The 23,046-nt window shown below is 33.3% G+C and overlaps 1 non-coding gene and 1 pseudogene across 1 annotated transcript; both read left to right on the forward strand.

Moving 5' to 3' along the window:
* Positions 1-6,445: 6,445 nt before the first annotated feature.
* LOC122121634 lies at positions 6,446-6,542 on the forward strand (annotated as a pseudogene).
* A 15,931-nt stretch (positions 6,543-22,473) lies between these two features.
* Positions 22,474-22,580, forward strand: LOC122121629. The gene has a single exon (XR_006149986.1). It is a non-coding gene; the product is annotated as a U6 spliceosomal RNA (small nuclear RNA).
* The last annotated feature ends 466 nt before the right edge of the window (positions 22,581-23,046 follow it).

The following is a 23,046-nucleotide window of genomic DNA, read 5'->3' on the forward strand; positions in this document are numbered from 1 at the left end:
CACATACACCCGGCCTGTCCCGCCCTCCTCAGCTGTCAACAGTTCTCATAGGGTGATCATATTTCCCAGCTCTGCCAGCTCTGGCTGATGCTCCCTGTCCATCTGGTCTCCAACAACTCCGGAGAGACACTGCTCTGAGTCTGTGTGTGTGTGTGTGTGTGTGTGTGTGTGTGTGTGTGAGAGAGAGAGAGAGAGAGAGAGAGAGAGAGAGAGAGAGAGGGAGAGGGAGAGAGAGAGAGGCAGAACGAGACAGAGAGAGACACAGAGAGAGAGACACAGAGAGACAGAGAGACAGAGACAGAGAGAAAGACAGAGAGATCACCTTTCTCCTTGTACAGCCCGACTGTGATCAGGTGAGTGATCAGTTAGCAAATTGCAGGTGCTGCATGGAACTCGGGCTGGCTATGAGCCATGATCCTCATGCCTCAGCTTCCTGTGTAGTTAGGAGTATAGGCCTGAGCCACTGGCACCTGCTTAAGTTTAATTCTGACCTTCTTTCTTTCTTTCTCTCTCTCTCTCTCACAGGAACTGATTTGAACGGGTGCTGGAGGAGATGGCCCAGAGTCCTCATGTGGCTAGAACCAAGGTGGCCCTCTCATTCTAGATGTGGGCTGAGGGTCAGGTGCTGTTTCACTTAGTCTGTTGTACCAGCTCCATGAGGTAAGCCCCTCTGTGCCTTGGCTAGACCGTGACAGTTATTCATTGTCCATCTAGCCTTACTCGACTTAGTATTGCATTACATGTACTTTTCTAGCAAAATTTTCTGGCCAATGTTATGATACATAGTTACCGAATGAAAATGTAATGCCATCTTAAGAAAGTCCTTTAGGGCTCTGGGAAAGTGGCTTCATGGTACGGTGATTGCCTAGCATGCATGAAACCCTGAGATCAATGCCTCAGTACCACATAAACAGAAAAAGAAACCATGAAAATGGTGCTGTGCCTCAAGTGGTACAGTGTTAGCCTTGAGAAAAAAAAAAAAAAAGCTGAGGAATTATTCTCTAGCCCTGAGTTTAAGCCCCAGGACTGGCAAAACAACAACAACAACAATAACAACATCAACAGCAACAACAAACATTTAGTTTGTAAATGCAAAATAAATAACCCATACTTGGAATATATAATTGCTCCTTCCATAATAATACCTAACAATAATCCTTAATTCATGTACTTTACCTACATTAGGATAGTGTGTTGAAAAAAAATGCTTTGTTCATTAGGTCATGGTAATTAATGCCAAGAATGTGCTTAGATGTCAGATGAAGATTAATTCTGGAAATTCAAAGATTCCAGGCTTTTGAGTGGTCACTGCTAATCACAATGAGAAGGGTAGTCTATGTGAGATTTGGAAACCTTTTTGGCCAGTCTTGGCACCAAAAGGCAGAGGCTAGTTAACGGTTGTGACAGAACGGAAGGAATAACTACAGAAGAAAAGTATAAGTGATAGTATCTAAGTTATAGCAGAAAGCGTTCTAGAGAGCCATTTTTGGTTATTGAAGAACTCGTTATCAACTAGTCTTATTCCTCATTGCCTTTAGCATTCTAAATCTCTTAAGCTAGTTCTTAACCTTTGTTTGATAACTGTATCTCTTTCTATGCTGTTCTTTCATACCTGATCTCCTTTGCTTTCTAATAATCTGTCTTTCTCTTTCCCTATGAACATTTCCTGATACTAAATACTCCTTCACAGATGGAAGAGGATGCTAATGCAAGGGTCCCATAGCTCATAAGTCATTAATATAACAAAATGGAAAAAGAATATATTTATTGCTACCTCAATTATTCTGAAAAGTTGCAATGCCATATAATTTGAGTCCGATTTCCATTCTTTGTCTAAGTAGTGTCATTAAGTGAACATAAATGCAAATATGAACTGGGTGTTGGTGGCTCATGCCTGTAATTCTAGCTACTCAGCAGGTTGAGACCAGAGGATTGTGGTTCAAATCCAGTCTGTTCAGGAAAGTCCATGAGACACTGATATTCAATTAACCACCAGAAACCAGGAAATAGTGCTGTAGCTAAAGTGGTAGAGTTCTCAATTTGACCTGAAGAGCTGAGGGACAGCACCCAGGGTCAGAGTTCAAGGCCCACAACCAACAAAAAAGTGCAAATATGACTGTAAGTTTCCCCAAAAGTAATGATGGCATCAATACTAATCTTCCCAAGCAGAGAAAAAATGCCAAAATGATTCAGTGCACCTATTTTTGCTGAGTTTTTTAATTTATAGATTCTTTGTTGGACATATTCTCTTCTTTAAAAATTGACAAATATTAGCTTTATAATAAATTTCATCTTTTATTTCTTGGTTCAAGAGAGAAGTCCATACAGTTGAGGTCACTTGGATATCTTGCTATCTTAGTTCAAAGCCAACCCAGACAGAAGAGTCTTTCAAACTCTTATCTATAATGAAACACCAAAAAAATCCAGAAGTGAAGTTTTGGTTCAAACAGTAGAGTACTAACCTTGGAAGCAGGTGGGCAGGAAAGACAACTAATCAGCGACAGGGTCCAGCCTCTGAGTTCAAGCCCCAGAACCAGCACAAACTAAACAAACAAGCAAATAAAACAAACCCCAGGTATTTCTTTGGGACCCTACTTAAAGTTGTACTGGTCTAAGAAGAGTCTGTTTTTGCTGATGATACTCACTGGATCCTGCTTTTTTGGAATCCTTTTTGCTCCAGGGAACTCAGGACCAGACTAAAGGAATTGATAACTGAATCCTACAACAAGAGAATCAGCTCAGGAGTGAAACATCTGTCCATAAGACACTTTAAAACCTCCATATCTTTGTTTCTTTGCAGTAGAACACTATTAAAACAACGTTATTTCCATTTTTTCTATGCTGGCCTTCAAATGGCACATTGTTTCCTTTTGTAATACTCTCAAATAGAACTTTACACACAAGTTTTATATGAGTAAAGAACACACTCAAAACAGTCAATATCCTTCAAGCCTTGTATTCTTTTCTTGTGCAGTAAAAAGGAAAGGAAAAGTTAAATTGAACTTTGTCATTCCTTTATGTTCAATTCCTCTCCTAGGATCAGTTTCCACATCCATTAACAATTACTTTCACTTACTTCCAGTTACAATCTATGGTAATGGGTTCTTGATCATGTTTCTTCCATACTATCTTCATAAACTGTCAAGTGTGGCTCAGGACTGGAGTATCCAGTTCAGACAAATACAACTTGAAGAAAAAAGATAATGTTTTCAGCAGATGTAGGTGATTTATAATATTAGACAATCTACTTAAATCTGTTGAAAATTCTCCAAACTGCCCTCTTTTAAAAGCTTTGTTTGCTTTTCCCAGGGCTGCCCTTCATTAACTGTTTTAAATTTTGAAGGGTCATATTCATACTCTCTAGAGATTGATGTTTGGTTTTGATTTTCGTGTGTTTCTGTTTTGTGCTTTTTTTGTTTTTTTCACTGTATTTCAAAAGGTTGTGCAAGTGTGTTACAATTAAATATATCCATCTAATTGTCCAATGTTCCTGGATGAGAGTCACTCCTTCTATCATTCTCAACCAACCCCTTCTCCAAGATTTATTTGATTTAACACTTCCTTTATCACATGTGTACATTGAGTATTCTAGCTGTATTTGCCCCTTGTTCCATTTTTCTTTTTTTATTGTGAAAATACTGTACAGAAGGGTTACAATTAGATGGGCAAGATAATGAGTACATTCCTTATCAAGCATTGTAGCCTCCTCCTTTGTTTCCCCTTCTTATCCCTTCCTATCCTCCCGCCACCCCCCCAGTCTTCCTCCGCGCCTCACCAAAGCTGCAATGTTTGTTTTTAACATAAGCACTTGTACATCTCCCTTGTTCCATTTTTCATTAATTCTATGTCTTTACTATTATTCCTCTCTGGTTTCAAATTTCTGATAGTCATTCTGTTAAAATGTCTGTTGATACTTTAAAAGGTTTATATACATTCCGTGGTATTTCAATGCTACATATACATGAACTGATGTCAGTTTTTATTTCCACAATTCATTCATCTGCAATAACAATTTGCAAGACTGGAGACATGAAACACCTAGATATGATTTTATTCTCATCCATTTAGAAGATTCACCTTTAGTCAACAAGAAAGTTTAAAAATGGCTTAGAATGTATTCCTAACTACAAATTTTTATAAATGGCTTTGTACTATAGTGTGTGATTATTTAACTTTACATTGGATAATACTTTATTCTACCTATGAGTTTTGGAAAAAGAAAAAGAAAACTAAAATTTACTACTATAGAGAAATGTGATAGAAATAGAAAACAGATTTTGTTTGTCACATCTCTGAAGAGTACCCATATTCAAGACTTAAAGTCATATTTCTTACTATGTTAGGCAGATAGGGAAAACATAAAACAAAATATGATAAGGCAATTATTTGTGACTTTTTAAAATGTACCTTACTAAGTAATGAAATTTACTTTATTAGTTAAAGTTTGGGTTTGGAATATGGGAGGATGATCTATTTAACACAATTCTGGAAGGCACATACTGAACAACACAAATGCTGTGTGGTACTATTTCTACACTTTAATGAATGGTTGAACCTGTTTGACATTAGTGCTGTGTAAATAAATCAATTCTATTTAACTTGCTCTCTACACTTGAAAAATTTGTAATGTCACTAATTATCATCTGCTTGTAAAATGTTATTTTGGCGAATGTGATTTTTAAAAGTTTATTTGAAAAGAAATACATTTTCAAATTAAATGTAGGTTAACATTGGTTTGAGAGTGACATTTTTATACCATAGAACCAAGTTGTACTGAAGTGCCAGTGTTTTGAAGCACTAAGGAGCTTTTCAATTAATGTTTTTCTGAAATACATTTGACCTCTAATCAAGCTTTCTGAAACTTGGTAGAACAATTATAGATCTACCCTTCCAGAAACTATTTTTTAACCAATTTATGCTGGACTGAAATCTTTCATTAATCATTAGAGGAGAGGTATTAAAAATAATCTTATAACACTTTATGATCTTGTTCACTCATATGGGCTGGTCATATGTAAATTGAAAGTTTGAATTACAGTACATTCTTTCAGATTTGTATCTCATCCTTCATTTTAAGTTGCCTTGCATTTCACAATTGCTTACTGCTAATTGCTGCATATCAAGAAATTGGGGCCCTGAAAAAAAGGAAATGAGAAATTGAGATGGGTCTTCAATTACTTTCTGTTGGCATGTTGCATGAGCAGCAGAGTAAAATCCCTTATAGATTAGAGGAAACATTGTTTTTTACCATGTGAATTCAGAAGACCAAGAATACTTAGAAAGTATCACAAGTTTATACTGAAGACATTGCATTGATAATTTTTATATTCTAATATATTTTCTAAACCTAATTATTCATATTCCAATTCTATTTATTGGAATAAATAAATATCAATTTATTTGTCAAATTATCAACAAACGCTAATAAGTTTCACTGTGTGAAGTATAAAATCAGCACATATAAATATAAAATAGATAACTAGGTATAATATAATAAAAAAGGAACATGTTTTGCATTGTTCTGTTGTGGTTAAGGTATCAAAGGCAACTATGTTTTAAAGTAGAATTCTATTATCTCTAACTCAGTGTTTGTTACAGTTAGACCTAACGCTTTACCATTTGTAAATTTAAAGCCTGTAAGCAACAGGAAACATGGTGATTAAAACATTACCAATTTGAGGCCTAATAAGGAGGAGAAACATAGGGACTTGTCCTGCAACTCTGAAAATATTTGATGATAGAAAGGCAGTAGTGAAAGTTCCTGCTTGGTTGGAAGGTAGACAGACCATGACATTAGGTAATCATGCATATGAACAATTTATTCTCCTCCTTGACTTTAGCTACTTTTGAAATGGTAGGTATAATAAACAATTATATTTTGGTAAAATACCTTCTAGTCTGAACAGTTCTGTCTGAAATGTTCATGTCTCTATGATCCCTTCCAACTAAGACTTGTTTTATTCAAGTAAGACAGTCTATGCTGTCAGGGTGAGATATTCTGTTTGGTCTGTTCCTACATGGAAAAAGGGTAAAGGGTCAGATAGACATTTGTGCTGTAAGACCTCATTTGGGAAAATTTCAGCTGCAGAAGTTTAGAAGTAGCTCTTAAGCAAGGCTTACTTGGAATCCATTAGCTCCACAAAGCTAACTCAGTTGGATAAATAAGTACTTGAAACAGCCATCACCTTTAGACCTACCTATAAATTCTTGAAAGTACAATCAAATCCCAAATTAAAAAGACTTAAAATAATGATTGACAAAAATATTGCAAATGTGAGCAATTGACTGAACAATATAATTTTTTCCAGTATTCACAGAATTATAGGGAAATAAGATCAATAGCATTGTTAGGAACAATAAGGTTTCTTTGTTACCAATAGGTACCCGATAATATAAGCCTGTATAAAGATTGCATCATTAACTACTTAAATTTAAAGGATATTACATGCTTTAGCAACACGTATACCCAAATTACAATACAGAGATTAACATGGCTCTTGCTCAAGAATGATATGAAAATTTGCGAAGTATTCCATATTTTTCATTCTTCAGATGCAAGAAATGAAAAACAGTTATTAAAAAGTTGATTACAAAATTACAAATGTAACAATAAATGTAATTAGTATAATTAAATGTTAGTTTGACATCAATGTTTAAAATCTTCACCTTAGAAAGGCCTTTACATAGCATAATCTTTACAAATCTTTTGAAATTAGACAACTTTGTCATTTTCTCCCAAAGAAATAAAATAGTATAAGGACGTATATATAAGTATAAGGAAAAAAAGGAATCTTAAACTGTTTCTATCTGGAATGCAATCTGAAAGGACACACTAAAGAACCTATATATTATAAAACAATATAGAATTCAGAGTATATCTAGGAAGAATAAAATAGATTATGGACGTTATACAAACATAGAATATAGAATATTTTATACTATACTATTTTCAGACAATGACCAGACATACTTTAGTTTCTGTACTACTCATTTCAACATATAAGTTAAATTATTTCTGATTAAAAAATCACCAACTCTGCAGAAATCATTATAGATGTATATAAAACTCTGGAATACATTTTGACATCAAAGGTAGGAAATTCACTTGGACGAATTCCACAGAATCCATGAATTTTTACAGTAAGATATTGCTGTTGCTGGGCGCCAGTGGCTCACTCCTATAATTCTAGTTACTCAGAAGGCTGAGATCTGAGGATCTCGGTTCAAAGCCAGCCCAAGCAGGAAAGTCCGTGAGACTCTTATCTCCATTAAACCACTAGGAAGCTGGAAGTGGAGCTGTGGTTCAAGTGGTAGAGCACTCTCCTTCAGCTGAAGATGGCAGGGATAGCACCCAGGCCTAGAGTTCAAGCCCCAGAACCAACCAAAAAAAGATTTATTTTATTTAGATTGTGAAAATATTTTGTGTGGACACAAAGGATGGTCTGGCAATTTTGAAATTTAAGAAACTTAACCAAACCATTAGGACTGAGGAGAACAATTTGTACAGCCTTCCACAACTTAAAAGAGGTAGTGATACATACTTATCCTTTGGCAACAAGTGTGTTCTTTTACTCTATATCATGGTATTTTTTGTGTATGGCCTTAAGAAGAAATGTACATTACTAACTTGAATTTCTGACAGGACAATATCATCACTGTACATCTTGCTTTTATAATCTAAGTTTTAAATTATTGTCTGAATATGTTCATTAGGTAAACATAAAAGAAAAAATAGAAGCCAAACTAAAGGCTCATGGCTTTAATCCTAGATAATCACAAAGATAAAATCTGAGGATTGAGGTTTGAAACCAGACCAAGAAAAAAAAAGTCCAGGGGCTGCGAAGGTGGCTCAGTGGTAGAGCTGTTGCCGTGCATGCATGAGGCCCTGGGTTAGATTCCCTGGCATCACATAAGAAAAAAGAAAAAAAAAGCCGGAAGTGGCGCTGTGGCTCAAGTTTTAGAGCACTAGCCTTGAGCTGAAGAGCTGAGGGACAGCACACTCCTGAGTTCAGTTCTCACGACCAGACCCCCCCCCCCCCAAACAAAAGAAAGAAAAGGAAAGTCCAGTAGATTCTGATTTGAAAGTAACTAGCAAAAGCTAGAAATGGAGTTGCGGTACAAGCAGTAAAATGTTGTCCTTGAGAAACTAAAACAAAAAAATAACAAATTCTGGGAGCCAGGCACTGAGTTCAAGCCCTAGTATTAGCATCAAAAATGGATTAATTAATTAGTTAATTAATTAAATATAAATAAATTATTTGGTCACATGTGGAGAGGCAGGTAAAATGTAACACCCGTGGTGATTGGATTATGTATTATTTTGTAATTATGCAAGCTATCATGTGTCCTAATCACTAATATTTTTTTGAACTTTTTTTGTACAATAAACCCTGAATTTAGCATTCATGTAATTGTGTGTGTACATGAGCGCACATGTGTGTTTGTGTATATGTATGCGTGTGCTGTTGCAATGTTGCTTGCCAATGTGGACAGTTTGAGGCTGAAAAGAGCTAACTGCGTTGCAATGTTTTCTTTATCAGCGTTCTGTCATTTCATTTCAGTGGTACCATCCTTCTGTACCTTTTATTTGTCAAATAATATCATCATAATCAAACCATTTACAACATTAAATTAGATAAAAGAGACTGCTTTCAACTCTTATTACATGTTAGGTGAGAAGATACAGACATAATTAGTAGTAAGTTATTTCTGTAAGATGATTGTCAGTACAAAATATGAATTTGACCTCTTAAATTGTTTATATATTTAAGATACACTCATGAAGTGAGTTTGACTGACTTGACCAAAAAGTATTACTCTCTGGTTATTCCTGTGAAACACAAGGTGGATAAACTGTTTCCGGATTTCTGTTGAAAATAAGTTACTTAGTAAGATCATACCTATTCTCACTAAGAGATAATCAACCCCATATTACATTTGAATATCCCATCTTATTGACTGAAAATAAGTATTATGGGTATGCTTGTTAGATATTTCTTTCAAAAACAAACAAGCAAAAATCATGTGTCATCTCCAGATTGTGGATGCATTTGAAGTTGATTTGTATATGCAATGGGATCTTCACAAATGGCTCTTTTGTGGGATTAACTATTGCAACCTTAACTAATAAGGCTTTTAAATATCTTTTCCAATATAAATAACGTCCCAGAGAGAGTCTTGCAATTTCTGAAAAGCCTTTGACTGTTTCTGTATTATTTCAGTTCATTGACTGTAGAGCTAAAGACATTTCTAAAATAAATATTGTTAAGATCTGAAAATGGAAGTATATAGGCTTTTTATGCATCATTTTATGAAAACCCAATTTTTATGAATGTAAATGAAATAGAATAAAAGAATGTAAGTGAATTTGGTAAGCTAATTGTTAGTATAACTTTGTTTTCTATTAACACAGTTCTTTGAATGTTGATGATGCAGTTAAATTATTTCCTTTGTGTCTCTGTACTTTAGTTGGTTTTAGAATCTTTATACTTATAAGAGTGAATTGTAGTATAAATAAAGTTCTTTAAAATGATTAGGATTAATCTTGTGTTTTGTGTCCTACTCCCAAGAAAATAAGTAATTTTCAAGTGTTAATAGTTTATCATCATCATTATCATTATCATAAGACATTTTGAAAAAATGCAGTAGTATTGATGTCTTTTTAAACCAATTGTATTCACAAGTTAGCCTTTAATTCATACGTAAGTCTTGGTGTCTATGAGTTTTAACCTCTCATTCCTAACATTAATGATACGTCAAACTGCATTCTGGGGTATATGAAAAGTAAAATATTTATCTGGGTTCAAATGTGATTTTCATATCAGTCTTGCTTTAAGAACATTTTAAAGTAATATATTTCCCTCAAAATGTTGGGTATAAAAAGCAATCAAAATGCTTCTAATGGTAACCAACTTAGGTGAGCTACAATGTGGAAATGATTGGTCCATAAGATCTGCAGTCTATTTCCATCAGGAATTGGACAGGTCATTCTTTTAGTATTACTGTGTTAAACAGAGATGTGGTACGCAGGCAGTGCAGAGTTGAGTCACGGGATAGAATATGATTTCTACTATTTTGAGCGAGAAATCAAGAATGTTATGGTTTAGCAGTTCCTTTCAGCAGGGAGGTATAAATTGATTATGATCATGGAGTTTTCATATTACAGTTACTTATTTTCTTTTCTTTTTTTTTCTTTTTTTGGTCAGTCGTGGGTCTTGAACTCTGGGCTTGGGCACTGTTCCTGTTCTCTTCCACTCAAGGTGAGTGCTCTACCTCTTGAGCCACAATCCCACTTCCGGCTTACTAGTGGTTTATTAGAGATAAGAGTCCAAAGGAGGAGGCTACAATGCTTGATAAGAAATGTACTCACTATCTTGCCCATGTAATTATAACCCCTCTTTACAGTATTTTCACAATAAAAAAAAAAGAAAAAGAAAAAAAAAAGGAGTCTCATGTTCATTTCTGGGTGTGCTGGATTTGAACCATGATCCTCAGATCTCAGCCTCTTGAGTAGGTAGGATTTCAGACGTGAGCCACCAGCACCCACCTTAGTTACCTATTTCCTAACAAAGTTAAAGTGAAATATTATTAGAGTGTGCACAACAATTTTGGGAAATTTTCTTAGAATTAGTAGTCTGAGTGCTGATATTTTAGTCATAAAATAGAATGAGGTTATTTGATATGGTGGGAATGGGCCTCAAGCTAACACTTACCATGTGTGCAATCTTGTACTAGTAATTCCAACTCAGAAGTCTTCAATATCATCATCTTAGAATTAAAAATAGAAGTAGTTCCACTTTATGGGATTATTGTGAGGACTAAATTAGATACCATAGGTAAAGTGCTTGGAAAAAGAAGCAGTATTTAATACTTTCTACCTGTTATTTTATCATGTGATGAATTCTAATATTTTTACTATGATTTTTATATTGTGTCTATTTAGGATATGCAATGTGCTGTATTAATATTCATTGCGTTGTTCACTTTTCTGTCATTTTGAGAAAAACACCTGCAAAGAAAATATCTGAGGAGGAAATTATTATATTGATTCATGGTTTAAGAGCACAAAGTTTAAGAGCAGATATCCCCATTGTTTTTAATTATATTTTATTAAATAGTTGTACGAAGGAATTTCCATTCAGCAAATCAGTTTGTAAGTACAATGGATCTTTACATAACTTTCCCACACCCTTCCAAACCTCACCCCACTTTTTTTTTTTTAGTTTCCTGCTATCTGCATTGAATATTATGCCTTAACTCTCTTCCTCCATAGCTCTCTTCATTCCTTCCCTTTGACTTCCTCTCACATCTTCCAAGTGATAGTTTTCTGGTATTCATTTTATAGGATTAAAAGTTCAATTTTATAAGAAATTACACCTTTTAACTTCTCTGCAAATAGCATGGTTTGGATAATACTGTTGTGTAAACTTGCGTAAAGTTCTAGCTTCCAAATACACAAAAGAAGTGGGTCCTTTGTGTGTCTGGCTCTGACGTAGTTTACTTAACATATTTTTAGATCTATCCATTTCTTCGCAAATGATGTAACAGTCTTCATAATGGATGGGTGCAATCCAATTGTGTATATGTGCCAAACATTCTCCAACCATTCCTCCCCAAAGGACATCTGGGTTGTTTCCATAACTTGGCTATGGTGAATAGTGCAACAGTGAACATATTTGTGAAAGTGATTTTACTGTAACCTTTTGGAAAAATTCATCACTATCTTTCTGGGAGCAATCGTCTAGCCAAGTTTACAGAATAAGCACATCACTCCCTTCATCTCTATCACAAAGTTTTGCAAGTCCTCAAAAACAAATTAACTCCTCCTAATGATCTCAATAAGGTAAAACCACACGGTGCCCATATTTTTTCAAAACATTTTTTCATAATTATTTAGTGAGAACCTGCTATGTACTTTACTAATGTGGGAATGAGGGAAATGACAATAAAGTAAAACATATGTAATTTAATTACCTATTATCATATTTAAAATCTTTTTCAGCTCTAACTCATAGCCTCACTTACTATTATTTTAATCTTTATTTGATTGCTTCATCTCTCCCCTAAATTATAACAGCTGATATAAATATAAAGGCAAAAAGTGTGGTTTGATTTTGACACTCATGTGCGAGGATGCACAATACGAGCAAATAAATGGATTGGAATTAATAATTATTATCCATTTTTTTAAAGTAAAGGTGGTTTCTCCAAACTGATTCTCGCAATACATATTCCATTCAATAAGAAACATGTGACAATTCCCTTTTTTTTGCTCCTCATTAACTTTTGTTTCCATTTTATTTTATATCGAAGGATGATTTCATAAATCTACTATAGATGCAATAGTAGATGTTAAAATATTTCTATCTGTATGCATTGATATATACATACACACATATACAGGACATAATGATAATTTATAACTTCTTAACTGTACAATTTACTAAATTATTAAAAACATAGATGACTTATGCCTGGAATCCTGGTTACTTGGGAAGCTGAGATCTGGTGATCATAGTTTGAAGCCATCCTGGGAAAGAGCCTCTTTTCTCCAAACAACCAACAGAAAATCAGAATTGGAACTGTGGCTCAAAGTAGTAGAGTGGTAGCGTTGAGAGAAAAAATTCAGGGACATTACCCAGGCTCTTAGTCCAAGAACTACAATCTACCTAAAAAAGTCTATTTAATTTATCCCTGGGTAATCGAGTATTTCCATCACCCAAATGTAGATCCATGCTCATTTACAAGGTAACACTGTTATGTCTGGAGTACCACATAACATTATCACTTAAGTAGAAAACATTGCAACCTGGGTTCATTCTATCTCTCTCATGGATTTTTCTCCACTCAAATACTCAAATGTTACAATTATTCCAATTATTTAAAGCCATAGCTTTTTTCTTTAATACCCATAATATTAGCGTTTGAATTGAGTGAATTGTTTCTCCTAAATGGGTGTTCGTATCATTTTGTCATGCTCCCAGACAAAAATTATCCTGATTAATTTTCAGATAGAATCTGGATTCTTACTTGTGTATGATCCTGGGCTCAGTCCACTTGGTGTTATTTTTCCTGGAATTTAGAATAACAGTTGCCTGGAATTGTGTACAGATTGTTCTGCCAGTCTGGACTTTAACCACTATCCTCACAACAGTACACTCCCATATAGTCAGGATTTTCATAAGCTTATCATAGCTGATTTTTAAAATATCTGTGCATTTCCTGCAGGTTCTTGAATACTGAATTAATTTGTGTTTTTTTTGTTGTTGTTTTCTTTCATTTGAAAGTATGTGTTGAGTTGCTCCTCTCTTTTTTTTTTTGTTTCTTCCACTCATGTTCTTACCTAAAGTGCTGAGAAACCAATTGTGCTTTCTCAAGATAGTGAAGGTGAACATTACTTAGTCCAAAGCAATCCAGTAATATTTAAACACCTTCATATCTATGAATGGTGTACATATGCTAAGTGCTGAGAAGAGTCTTTTTATTTTCACAGTTGTCTTTGGCATACACAGACAGATCATGAATTATATGAAGATAATAAAACTACAGATGTTTGCCTGGAGGAGAAAAACCTATTATTAATTGTTTGACAGTGGATTCTTTCTCGTGAAAGAAATATGCTGCTTTATGCAAGATTTCACAAAATCATATTGATAGGAAGAACCTAAACAATCATCTAACACTACAGAGTTGAGGGAGATGAATTGACCTCCTGAATAATTTACTTTTGGGTCAAATAAAAGCATAATGAGTTGTAGTAAATAGGTGCTTAGCTGAATTTGTCAGTTTGTGAACTAGTACAGGTAAATAAAGTACAGCAAGGTAAGAAATAAAAAACTCTGTATTGAAATACATATTTGTGTGTATGTGTGTGTATGCACACTTGTCATGTACACACACGCACATGTGCATGTGCTCATGCATGCATTCATTATTCCTGTGGCTGATAGTGCCTGAGCACTATCCCTAGGATTTTGTGACCAAGGATAGTGCTCTACCACTTGAGCCACTGCTGCACTTCTGGTTTTTTGGAGATAATTGCATGTATTTTCATGATTGGAAAGGCTTTGAACAGTGGTCTTCAGATCTCAGCCTCTCAAGTAGCTAGCTAAGCTGATTCAGCCTCTTAGTAGCTAGTTAAAATTCTGCCTGTCCTGTATGCTTCACTGCTCTTCTATTCTTTTCCTGCGATAATCACAAGCCTAAGTCATATATGTGTCTAATTTCTTTAAAAATACTGTTACTGCTCTGCACCAGAAGTTCCCATCTGTACTCTTAACTACTGAGGAGGCTTGAGAACAGAACCCAGGCCAAATTTTAGTGGCCTTCCTTCTCAATCTATAACTGGGTGCATTGGATCATTTCCACCATCCTGTACTATCCTAGAGACTAAGATTAAAGGACTGCAGGATCCAGGCCAGCCAAGGTAGGAAGCTAGACAAGATGATGTGCAATTCTGATGCTATTGATGATGAGAAGGCTCAAAGAACAGATAAGGTGCATGTTCTTGTGGAAAGGAAACCCCTATATTAAAATTAACCACTGATATGGTGCCATCCTAGCAAGAACAATATTCCAAGTGGAAATCCCCACAATTTATCACAATCAAAATAAGCATATACATTTACATCCAAAAACTTAGTACAATCTGTTCTTTGCTCTAATATCATCTTTATCTCATTATCATATAATGTGACAGAATAGTTTCTTCATTAAACTTGTGATATATTTAAAAGACCTAGAAAATTCTTTTTCACTAATTAAGTGCAAACGAATGGTATATTGCCTCATTTCTTAAATATTTGACTACCACTGAAAATTCATATAATGTTTATTATAGTAATATATTCTGATTTATTACTTTTCTTTGTAAAAGTTTTTAAATTTTTTCTTCTCTGATGAAATTTAAGTATTTAAATATTATCATCGAAGTATATTCTTTGAATACTTGGGGCAGTTTCCTACAACGTTTTTAACCAATATCTTCTAAGAATTTTTAATAGGTGTATTATTTGGTTTATTTTTAATTTCTATTTAATTTTATTGTAAAGGTAATGTACAGAGGGCTTACAGTTACTTAAGTAAGGTAATGAGTACAATTCTTATGGAAGGAACATTGATACCCCCTCATCGATTTTTGTTGTACACTCAAACAACTTCTGATGCTGTTGCTGTTGCTATTGATCAATGGGTACTTTTGCTTCTTTGTTCATGCGGTTTTTATTATAAAAATTTATATACAGAGGGTTTACTTTTACTTAAGTCAACTAAGTGTGCACTTCATTTCATTTTCTAAATGTCAAATTTTGAAAATAATTACTTATTTTCTTTTGTTTCTTTAATATAATTTTTTAAGAGTTGTAGGATTAGTTGATTTACTTTTGCGTGATTTTTACACATGTAAATTATTCAGACACATATATTTTGCTTTTAAAATATTTAATATGTGAATATTTAAAATTGTTTTCCTAATTTTATATGGTTGTTGAATTTAAATAAATCTATGTTCTTATAGTTATAAACACATTGTTCCAGGTAACAAATAGTTACTGTATTTTCAAGAAGCACATACTTTATTAAGAAAGGCTTCATTACCTGGTCACTCTTTTGTAAATATTTGTACTTGAATTAAAAATGTTTGAACTGGGCATGGTGATTTGTGGCTTCCATTTTCTAGCTATGGTAGGAACTGCAAAAAGGGTTTGTAATTCGGGAAAGCCTGAGAAACTAAGAGACCTTTTTATAAAAATATCCGGAGTAAAAGGATTAGCGATATATCCATCCATAGCGGGATATAGAGTGCCTGGATATAATATTCTAAATCTTGAGTTAAAACACCAGTAACATCAATCTTTTGTCAAAAGGATATATGTTTCACAATGTTTATTATTTAAAACTTGTTTGCAAAATTCTCATGTCTTCTATTTCTTAATTTTCAATTTACTTAATCCATCTGAATCCAAGTATATTGTGATTATTTTATTTCTACTAAACTTTTAAATAGTATAAGCAATATTATGATTTCATATATTAACCTAATTTTACTATTTGTGATAATTTCCTCTATTTAATATGATAATATCAATATTCCAAATGTGTGTATGTAGTGTGTATGTGTGTGTGTTTATGTGGTATTTTTGTGTATGTGCTTTCTGTGTACTTTGTAATGCTTGGGAGATCATACCATTGTTTCACATATGCTAGGCCAATGTTTTACCACTGAACTATATCGTATAGTTATAATGCACAAAGTTTTTTAATTATGACTTTTAAATTTTCATTGCTAGTATGTTTTTTCAAAATTATGTATAATAAAATGTGTACTATATTATATTCACGTTAGCAATTTTTAATGTTATTTTATTGTTATTTAGAATATTTCCACTGCCTTTCCTTTTCGATACTCTTGTGTTTGTTATTGATAAAGGTTTTACTTTGCTTATTTTCTCTCTTCATTGTATTTGCCTTCAGAGTTTACCTATTCTTTCTCTTATTTATTAGGAAATTAATTATCATATTCCTATTACAATTTCATTACATTATAAGAGGTCTAAAAATGTTTTACTTTCTATTTTATTTTTCCCACCTTCTCTGATTCTCAGTACACACTATTATGTGTATTCAAAAGAACCTTGATTTAGGTCACTTTGAATATTTTCCTCCTTCTTTTCTCTGAAGTCTTTTTGATTTTTGAAACACAATACCAATGACATACAGCTCCTATGTGGCCCATCATTCTTTCCCCTCTCACTCCCCAATGTCTTACAGCTCAAGTCTTTATCATTCAGATTTTTTAGGCTATAGTCTTATCTAAATCTGAATTCATTCCTAAATTAGTTTTAGTTGCTTGAAGCATTGCCTAAAGACATTTTTCTGTATATAATATCTGGGATCTTGTGTTTCACAAGCTACACAATATGAGTGACTATCAAACATCTAGATATCTCTGTAGAATATTGGTCCACCTGCTCAATAAACTCATATGTAAATTCAAAGAATACAGGTCAGTCAGAACAATCTTGTAAAATGGTGTAGCTTGAGCCCTCATATAAGATTTGAATCTTATTACCATGTTCAGTAGTGAAGACAACATATCTCTACTATAAGAACAGACACATAGAAAAGTGTAACAGATTTATTAGAAATAAATTCTTAGTTTTATGGTCAATAGATTTTGAAAAGGATGCCATGACTTTATGAAATAAAAATAGAATCTTAAATAGGTTTATTGGCACTATTGCCTCCATAGATTTAAAGAATGATTTTAGACTACTACATCAAACCTTATACAAAAATTTAAAATAAAAAGTGATTATCAAACTAAATGTGAGATGTAAAAACCTATAAACATTCATGAAATTAAATCAGTAAAGGTTTCTAAAAATTTGACATGGAAAGTATTAGTTGCTAAAGAAAAGCAATAATAAACTGGTTAATATCAACTGATAACCTTTCATAATTCTATGAAATAAGTGAAAACATATCCAACAGATAGAGGACACGTATTTTTCAATGCTACAATGTTAATACTACAATGGTCCTGAGTCTTAAGTACTTTTACACCTTCTAACACTATATAAGTTTTTCCCTGCAGGATAGCTTTTAAAAAACATATGTAAGTTAATAGTAAATAGGAGGAGCATATGAATTAAGCTCCTCATTAGGATCTAAGAACAAATATAAAAAACTCACTAGTATGATCATCATATAAAAAATGACAAAATATAGTAATGCATTTGTGGAGAAATTGATATACTCCACATATCAGAATGATTTGTATAATACTGCAATCATTTTAAGCAGCAAATTTTCGAGTCTTCAAAAGGTGAAAGAGAATTGGATGATCCAGCCATCACACTTCTATGTATGTATTAAAGAGAAGTAAAATCACTTCTTTGGACTGGGAATGTAGTTCATTGACAGTGCACTTGAATAGCATGTGTGAGACCCTGGAAATAATCCCCCAAAACAAACTTTCAAAAGACACACTATAGAGGATGTACTCTGCAAAAATTCCTGTAACTGAATTTTATATCTATTTTAATGTCTGTTCTAAAATTTACAACATTTCTATTTGAAGAAATGCAAGTTTGTGAAAATTAGGCTTGGAAAACCTGCGATTGTACAATTCACTTCCAAAGCACTAAAATGTATACAGTAAAAGGAGATAATACATTGCATATAAATTATATGAGAGCAAAAATAAAAACTATTGTTAAAAATACTTTACACAAATTGCAGAATATTTGAAAAGATATTTTCGGAGTTGGCTAAAAAAAACTACAGCTTTTAAAAAAAGATGATATTTCTGTTTATTTTTTGGTCTATCGTTTTGAGTTTATGCAGAGATAACTCAATCAAAAAGTGTATGTGATAAATGGAATATCTAGGAATTATGCATCACTTATGAGTAATTGATAACCTTTTCTGGAAGAAACTTTTAGCAAATGACAGAAGACCCAAATCTATGCATCTGCATTTTATGAAAGCCATATGTTACTTGTTCAATCCAATTGCTTTTCTCTACTTTGCTAGGAAGAAAAAGTATTCTCAGGTTAAGAGGCAATAGCAGTGAAAAGAAACAAAATAGACAATCATCTTGATTTATTTGTGAAAATATTAAATAAAACAATTCCACTCAATCGACTCCAAATTTGGTATCTATGAAGATGTTCCTGATTTCCAACATCCATTGAATTTTTGGAATTTTAATTTCTACCAACATATGAAAACTAGAACAAGAAAAAAATTACAGTCTTAGAGCAAACCAGCCTTGGAATAATTTTCTTAATTGTTGTGAAATTACAGAAGAATTGATACTGTTAAGAACATGATCCTTTCCTATGGAAATCAGTTAAAAATGGTTATCACTTATTATAATTCCAATACCAAACAAGAGTAATTTTATATAATCATTAAAATATCATTTCTTACTATTGTAAAATAGAATAAAAGACCAGTCTCAATACATTATCATTTTTCTTAATTTCTAATCATTATCTAAATATCTTAAACAATCTAAATATTCATGTCTTTAACATAGACGTAAATATTCTATACTTTCTTTTTTTTGGGGGGGCTGGGTCCGGTCGTCGGGCCTGAACTCTGGGCCTGGGCGCTGTTCCTCAGCTCTTCAGCTCAAGACTAGTGCTCTACAACTTGAGCCACAGCACCAATTTGGGCTTTTTTCTTTTTGCTAATGTGGTGCTGAGGAATCAAACCCAGGGCCTCATGCATGCAAGGCAAGCTCTCTAGCACTGAGCCACTTTCCCAGCACCAAATATTCTATAATTTTTACTTAACATTTTCCAGGTGCATGTATTCATGCTTCTAAGAAATGTTCATAGCAGTTAAAAGATGTTTTGTGAAATTAATGTGCTATATTTTGTTGTTTTTGTTGTTAGTGTTTGTAATTGTTGGCATTGTCCCTAAGCCTTTTAGTGCTCAAAGCCAGCACTCTACAACTTGAAGCACAGAGCTAATTCCTGTTTTTAGTGGTTAATTGGAGAAAGAATCTAACAAGTACTTTTCTGTCTAGGCTAGTTTCAACAAAATTCTAAGATCTCATTAGCCAGAATAGCTCGAATTATAGGCGTGAGTCACTGGCACTTGTTTTATGTGTTTTTAAATTTTTAATTATGTTTTATGATATTTGTTTCACTATATTGTATACTGTTCTACACATAAATTTAGATATATGTATATATTTCTGATGACAATGATCTCTAAAAATGTATGGTTTTCTTTTTTTTCTTTGATTGGAGCTTTAAAAAAAAAATTGGTAGAATACCGTACAGAGGAGTTACAATTACATGGGCAATATAACGAGTACATTTCTTATCAAGTATTGTTGCCTCCTCTTTGTTTCAACTTCTCATCCCTTCCCATACTCCTTCCACCTCCTTCCACCCAATCCTCCCCCCCACCATAGTTGTAAAGTTTGTTTTTCGAAACAACGACTTGTACATCTCATTGTTGCAATGGGTCCACCTGTATCCCTATTTATAAGATTTGTTTTTGCCCTTTCCCTCCAGAAATTTTACAAACATCAAATACAGTGAAAGCAGGGGGGAGGGACATTCAAATGAACAAAAAATCATCTTATGAATATGTTCTAAGCAATCTCAAGAAAGAAGAAAACATTTGAAGTCGAATCTTATCTCTTAAAACCTACCAGTTTTAAGAGATAAGACGAAGGACAAAATTTCTCTTAGAGACCAATATATCTTCAACATATTTGGTTCTAAGCATTCCGTCTAAGGCAAATTCAACAACTAGTGAAACTTGTGTTGGCTGTAACTATGTGTCTTTCTCCATGTGTTCATGTACACATGGGTATAAGTATGTGTGCATTTGTGTGTATAGTAACATACATGTGTACACATATAAGGGCTTATACACATATATGTATATATAAATAACTATACATTTAAAATATATGTGCACACACTAATATATATATATATATATATATATATGCACACACACACATATATCAGGTGTTTAGTGATTTAACCTACAGTTCCCAGCACATTGTCATTCTCACAAAGTGTACATGATAAACTGCTCTGAGGTTCTGTGGTATATAATGTGTATCACTTTGTACTCATTTCCCCCATTACCTTGTTTCTCATCCCTGTGAACAACTTCAGTCTATTTTCCATAGGACAGCTTTGTTTTCATTACATGTAGTTACTTACTGATAATAAAATAAAAAGGTTGTTTGTAAAAGAAAAAGAACTTTTAGGTCACAGGTTAAAAGTATCATATTCATCCCAATGTTTCCTATGAGATAAAATTTATAATTGTGGTAAAAGAGAAAAGGAATTCCTAGATCTGTTGTTTTGCCATTTAGAATGACAGAGAATAATATCACGTCACTATTATAACTCTTAAAGAATGCAAGGGTAACTGATGGTCCCTATCATGTTCCTACAAAACCAGTGGAACCTGAAAGATAATAGTAGACTAGCAGAAATTCTAAGTAGCAGGCATGCAACATGAAAGAGAAAGAGAGAAAATGAGAGTGAAAGAGAGAGAGAAATATCATAATACTGAAAGTGCATAACAAATAAACAAGAGCTGTATGAGAATACTCATACTGCTATCCTTAGATTCTACATGTACGTTTGAATGTATTTGATGTATGATAACCCATCAACATAAAATATAAAGTAATTTTGATAAAACATAAAAATGACTCAGAACAAATTATAAATGCTAAAACAATCTTCACAGAAGTAAACTCTCAGAGATATTTCATGACTTTGAAAAGAATAAAGTAGCTTTGGTTAATAAAAATTTAGAAATATGACAATTCACAAAAATATAAAATGATATTCATATATTTCATTATATAACCCAAAGTAGAAAACAAATGTTGTTTAGATGATTTTTTAAAACACAGTATCTCAGGTGCTGGGAAGGTGGCGTAGTGGTAGAGTGCTTGCTTTGAATGCATGAGGCCCTGGGTTTGATTACTCAGCACCACATAAGCAGAAAAAGATGGAAGTGATACTGTGCATCAAGTGGTATCGCTTGATAAAATTTTTAATCAATATTTTGTTTTAATTTTGTTCTTTGTAAATTCATGTGCACCTATAAAAAAATGCTGTGACAATCCCATTAACATCCTCAAAGTACCTCTTAATGATGACTTAAAACGTTGTATTATAGTACAAGAAAAAGAATGCTACAAATAAAGAAAACCAATAATTAAATATTAATGATTAATAAAGTAAAAAAAATTACCAGTGTTTCCAGGACTTGAAGTGTATTACATATTAGATTTTTACTATTTTCTCGTATTCCTGTACATTTAAAACTGGCTAAGTTTATGATGTTCAACAAGAGTTTTATAGGCGATGAGTAGGCGATGATTAGTACATATGGCTAATTTTATCGTTTGTACATGGCTTATATCATCATTTGTTCTTCACTAACATAAAAAGTATGGAAGCCCTAAAGTTTTAACAGAAACTGTGTAATTAACAAAGTCTTAACTCTTCATTCTGCTTCTTTAGACAAAGACTTTGCAACTTCTCAGTAAAGTTTCTATAAACTCTGAAATGTATATATTTAGTAGTATATGTCTGCTAATATAAATCTTAAATAGTTTATGGAAAAGTATTTTCACCTGCCAGACTTCATTTTGGCATATATAAGCAAATTCTCAAAATTAAATGTTTAAACAGTAAAACTTTAACAAATCTTTACACTTGCTGCAGTGTTCATTATGGCAGGTGCCTTGTATACAATAATTGAATTCCTCCTCCTACAATTTCTTGAACAACAAATATCTGGAATTATTTTGTTGTGGACAGGTTAATCTTGACTTTATTCTTAATTGTGTGCTTATGGAAGAAATACATGATTCTAAAATTTCACGACAATTCTTTTGAACTTACTTTTTCTTTAATTGTCTAGTTTAAGAAAATCAGTTGCACTTTAGAGATTAAAAAAAAAAACTGTTCTGTGCTCAATTTGGCAGGACATACACTAAAATTGGAACAATATAGACAACATTAGCATGGCAGCAGTGCAAGGATTACAAATGCAAATTACTGAAGCATTCCATTTTTACAACAACAGCTGGAGGCGATGTGGCCAGAAGGGAACCCTACTGCATTATTTGTGGGACTGTAAACTTGTCCAACCACTTTGGAAATTAGTGTGCAGGTTCCTCAAAAGAGTCCATATAGAGCTCTCCTATAACCTAGCAATCCCACTTTTGTGCATTCACCCAAATCACCACACGCAAGACCATATTAAAACTACCAGCACAACTATGTTTATTGCAGCATCATTTAACATAGCTAAGATATGGAACCAAACTCAATTCCCCTCAGTAGATTAATGGATCCAGAAAATGTGTGTGTTTGTGTGTGTGTGTGTGTGTGTGTGTGTGTGTGTGCATGCGTGTGTGTACATGAATTGTATGCCTACATCAGAAAGAATGGCATCACCCAATTTGTTAGGAAATGGAAATACTTGGAAAAAATTATATTAAATGAAGTAAGCCAAGTCTCAAGGAACATATTTCCCATG

Source organism: Dipodomys spectabilis, unplaced genomic scaffold (assembly GCF_019054845.1).
Source record: "Dipodomys spectabilis isolate Male_0828 unplaced genomic scaffold, ASM1905484v1 ptg000191l, whole genome shotgun sequence".
Lineage (NCBI taxonomy): Eukaryota > Metazoa > Chordata > Mammalia > Rodentia > Heteromyidae > Dipodomys > Dipodomys spectabilis.